At 40.3% G+C, this 4,905-nt stretch overlaps 1 non-coding gene across 1 annotated transcript; it reads right to left on the bottom strand.

Annotated features, from left to right (window-relative positions):
* Window positions 1-256: 256 nt before the first annotated feature.
* LOC141699169 (small nucleolar RNA R71) lies at window positions 257-363 on the bottom strand. The gene has a single exon (XR_012565651.1). It is a non-coding gene; the product is annotated as a small nucleolar RNA R71 (small nucleolar RNA).
* Window positions 364-4,905: the final 4,542 nt, after the last annotated feature.

Consider the following 4,905-nt stretch of genomic DNA (forward strand, 5'->3'; position numbering starts at 1 on the left):
GGTACAGACTTCAGTCCAGTTTGGGGGTTCTTCAACGGAAGATCCCAATACACATATTAGGGATTTCATTGAAATATGCGACACCTTCAAGTTCAACGGTGTTTCTGAAGATGCTGTGAAGCTGAGACTGTTCCCATTCTCTCTGAAGGACAAGGCTAAGAGCTGGTTACACTCTCTACCAGCTGGTTCGATTACTACTTGGGAAGATCTTGCTCAGAAGTTTCTTACTAAATTCTTCCCTATGGCGATGACAGCTGCACTCAGGAATGCTATTACTCAATTTGCGCAGCAAACGGGAGAATCGCTAAGTGAAGCTTGGGAGCGCTACAAGGAGATGCTTAGGAAGTGTCCTCATCATGGAATTCCTGATTGGATGATCATCACTTGTTTTTACAATGGGTTGGGAGCACAGTCCAGACCCATGCTCGATGCAGCATCAGGCGGAGCATTATGGGCAAAGAGCTATAATGAAGCTTATGATCTAATTGAACTGATGGCTGCTAATGAATATCAGTATCCAACCCAGAGATATCCACAGGGCAAGGTAGCAGGAGTTCTTGAAGTGGATACAGCTACGGCTATCACTGCTCAACTAAAGGCGTTGTCTACGAAGATCGATTCTCTGGCTAACTATGGTGTTAAGCAGATAATTAGTGTTTGTGAGCTGTGTGCAGGTCCGCATGCGACAGAACAATGCGCTATATCTAGCGACTCAGCTCAGTTTGTGAGCAACTTTCAGAGATTGCAGCAACCAGTTCCAGACACTTATCATCCTGACAACTGGAATCATCCTAACTTCAGCTTGAGCAACAATCAGAATGCGATGCAACAGCCATTCCAGCAGTTTGCAAATAAGCTATTTAACCCTCCTGGTTTTCAGCAACAATTTACACCAAGACAACAACTCCAACTTCAACAACAAACTAATGATGCAGGTCTATCTTCGAATGAAAAATCTGAATTGGAGGAGTTGAGGCTTATGTGCAAAAACCAGGCTCTTATATGCCAAAGCCAGGCTGTTTCTATCCAGAATCTGGAGAACCAAATAGGGAAAATTGCTAATGTCTTATTGAATCAACCACCAGGAACGCTTCCTAGTGATACAGAAACAAATCTAGGCAAGAGGGAAGTTGAAGAACAGGTGAACGCCATCACCTTAAGGTCTGGAAAGGTCGCAAGCCCCCAAGTTCAGCAAGACGAAGAGCCTGAAAAATCTCAAGTTCCAGAATCTGAAGTTTTGGCTGAAGAAGATATGCAAAAGGAAGTAGAGGTGGAACCAAGGAAGACTACTGTGGAACACACTCCTCCTGAGGGTAATACAGGGGAGAAACAGATTTATCCTCCACCTACTTTTCCTAAAAGGCTGCAGAAGAAAAAGCTGGATAAGCAGTTTGAGAAGTTTCTGGAGGTGTTCAAGAAACTTCATATCAACATACCTTTCGCTGAAGCTCTTGAACAGATGCCTAGCTATGCGAGGTTTATAAAAGGTATTCTCTCTCGGAAAGTGAAGCTCGATGACTTAGAGACCGTTGCTCTAACGGAGGAATGCAGTGCTGTGCTGCAACAGAAGTTGCCTCCGAAGCTTAAAGATCCTGGAAGCTTCACTATTCCTTGCACCATCGGAAACTTGTCGTTCGACAAGTGTTTATGTGATTTAGGAGCTAGCATCAATCTGATGCCCTTATCTATCTTCAAGAAGCTTGGTCTGCCTGAGCCGAAACCAACATACATGTCATTGCAACTAGCTGACCGTTCCATCGCTTATCCACGAGGTATAGTGGAGGATGTCTTGGTCAAGGTGGATAAACTCTTCTTCCCTGCTGACTTTGTAATTCTTAATTTCGAGGAAGATAAGAAGATTCCCATTATCTTGGGAAGACCATTCTTGGCTACAGGCCGAACTATGATCGATGTGCAAAAAGGAGAGCTTACGATGAAGGTTCATGATCAGAAGGTCACTTTCAATGTGTTCAAGGAAATTAAATTACCCACAGCTAAAGAGGAGTGCTTTAAAGTAGAGCAAATTCAGGTTTTGAATGCACCTCTGTGGAAGAGGAAGTTGGATGTGCCATTCGATTCTCTTGGGTTAGCAGAGCTGAAAATTTCTCAGGATCGTCTCGAGTCGTCTATTGAAGATGCTCCTACACTTGAGCTCAACCCACTACCAAATCACTTGAGTTATTCATTCTTAGGTGCACCCCTTGACAAGGGGTTGGGATATATCTTTGATGATGTAGAGGGTAGCCGAACGGATCCTCCAGTGCCTATAGAGGGTTCTTCTCATGTGTAGCAGGTATTTGATAGGACTGGTGTTGGTGATGAGCAGTACAGGCGAGTAATTAGGCGTATGGAGGCCATGCACGACATTCACCGTCATTTTGCTGAAGATTTGACACACGCTTTCGGTACTATTTTCCGAGACACTAGTGGCGAGGTTGATTGGCCACCTGATCCTCCACCCGAAGAGGGTGATCTTTCTGACGACTAGGTATGCCTGAAATCCTTATTATTACCTTCAATGAGGACATTGAAAAGTTTAATTTTGGGGGTGATAATGTAAGGATTAGTAGTGTGTGTCCATATAGATTCATATAGATTTATGTTGCATGTTTAGTTGTAGTTCATTCATATTTTTGCATGATTGTTCATTTAGGACATATTTGTTTGTTTTTATGTAATTTCATATAGTTGCATTTGCATGCATATTTAGCATGATCCCTTAAGATGAACTATGATATTTGATAAGTTGATGTTGATTTGAGTGTGGTGAGGAGGAATAGAGGGATGTTTAAGTCTTAATGAATTGATTTGTATGCCAGAAATAAATATTTTCACAAAGTCTTATAGGGTTGCTTTTGATCTAGATCATGATCATACTTGTTTGTTGTTGAGATTTAATCACTTGGTTATATTTAGAATTTGTGATATTCTCGTAATGACGTAAAAACACTGATTTTTTTTATCTGGAGAAAAACTTGGATTTCATTGCTAGTTGTTGTAAGGCTAGGCGTCAAATGGCTAGTAGCCGGCTCATATTTTTATGAGTAGTCTAGGGTTGAATGAGATGGAGCGAAACGCACTCATTCAGAAATTGTTGAAAAAAAAGGAAAAAAAAAGAAAAAAGAGAAAAAAAAGAAAGAAAAAAAGTATATGTTTATGCACAATTGATCAAGAGTGAGCTTTTAATACTCGAGTTATTAAGTTCTAGGGGACTTTGTGCCTAGTGACCTAAGGCTTTTATAGTCTGGGATCCGCTAACCTAACGCTCGCTACATGGGTATTATTGTATAAGTCTTTTGGGACCTCATTCATTGCACGATCAAATAAGCATCTTTGCTATGTGTTCAAAAATAGTGTGAATCCTTGTATAACTCTAGTAGAAAGGAGGTGTTGTGAGTCATAATGCGTTTATTGTCTATTCTGTTTATAAACTTTGATTGTTTCGATGATAGATAAGTTATGGTTATTGATCTAGTATCGAGAGTATATCTGTTAAGCATCCACACACGCACGTTTCTGGTTTGTGATTTGGTTTGTGGGATTTATTCGAACTCTGTTTCAAGTTATTGCATTCTTAGAGGCATTGGCTTATTCATTTGGTTATGGTTATTCTGAGGGGATCGATTGCATTGTCATTTAGTTGCATTCACGTAGTTGCATTCATGCATTAGGTTTGTTTTGTAGTTTTGAGTCTGTTTATGCTTGAGGACAAGCATCGATTCAAGTTTGAGGGTGTGATAAGTGGATTTTATATCCACTTGGAATGCTTTATTACAAGCTTAAATTGGTGTTTTGGACTCAAGTTGTTGGTATTTTGATGTGTTTTTGTGTTATTGCATTTCAGGTATCAGATAAATGAAGAAAAGAGCTTTTAAAGGAAATATGATGAAAAGTGATCAGAATTGGAAGCCAAGGCCATTGTCAAGTTGTAGAGAATCTCAATAGCTTCACGTGGGCAGTTGAATCGCCTAATTCTGACGAGTAGAACTCAAGTTATGGTCAAAACAAGATTCATCAGAATATTTTTTCCAGTCAGTAGCTGAGCGCCCGCTCAGCAGAGCTGAGCGCCCGCTCAGGAGAGCTGAGCGGCCGCTCAGGGCGCGGCTGGTCGCTGATTTCGCTGAAAAAGCCTTTTTTGAGTAGAATTTGACGATTTTAAGGGTCCAGGTCCACTAGGGGCGTATATATACTTAAAAAAAGGGTATTCATCATCCGGGAAGATTGGGATACCAAGGAGAAGACCTAGAAGCACAGAACAACTCCGAAAAAGAAGATCTTGTTTCCAACTTGTGATTCTTTGAATTAGTTGTAACTTTGGATGCTCATTTTCGTTCTTGTTGAACCTAGATCTCGTTTATTCGTACTTTGATTATTATTTAGTTTATTAAGACCTTGTTTTATACCATGCTTTCATTGGAACCCATGGTGACGATGAGTTCGATTATGGGCTAATCGTTGTCATGGGATTCTAGCAGATTTACTTATAGATTTCAATAGTTAATTGTTTCGATATCTTGGTGTGTGGTGATTGATTGATATCCTAGTATGGTTGTGCTTATTCGTCTTATGTGAGTAGCTAGCATATAAGATAGCGTGTTAATCTCTATTGAAGCGACAGTGAATATAGAGGTTTAGAACTTGCCATGCTAGCATAGGTTCATGTATGTGTATGCATGATTCGTAGGTAACTCTAACCGTTTTACTTGCCCTATGTAATCAAGATAGATAACTTGTTCTTAAACCGTTATGTTGTCAAATTCTATAGACGTATAGGGTCTCAATATAATTGGTGCCTATTCAGCTTTTATCTCTTTTGTGGATGTCTGGTAGAATGGTACTCGTGCAATGAAAGTTGGCATTTATCAGTTTCGTGTTATCTGATTAGTGTCCTCACCATCACATGCT

The sequence above is a fragment of the Apium graveolens genome, chromosome 11 (assembly GCF_009905375.1).
Source record: "Apium graveolens cultivar Ventura chromosome 11, ASM990537v1, whole genome shotgun sequence".
Taxonomy (NCBI): domain Eukaryota; kingdom Viridiplantae; phylum Streptophyta; class Magnoliopsida; order Apiales; family Apiaceae; genus Apium; species Apium graveolens.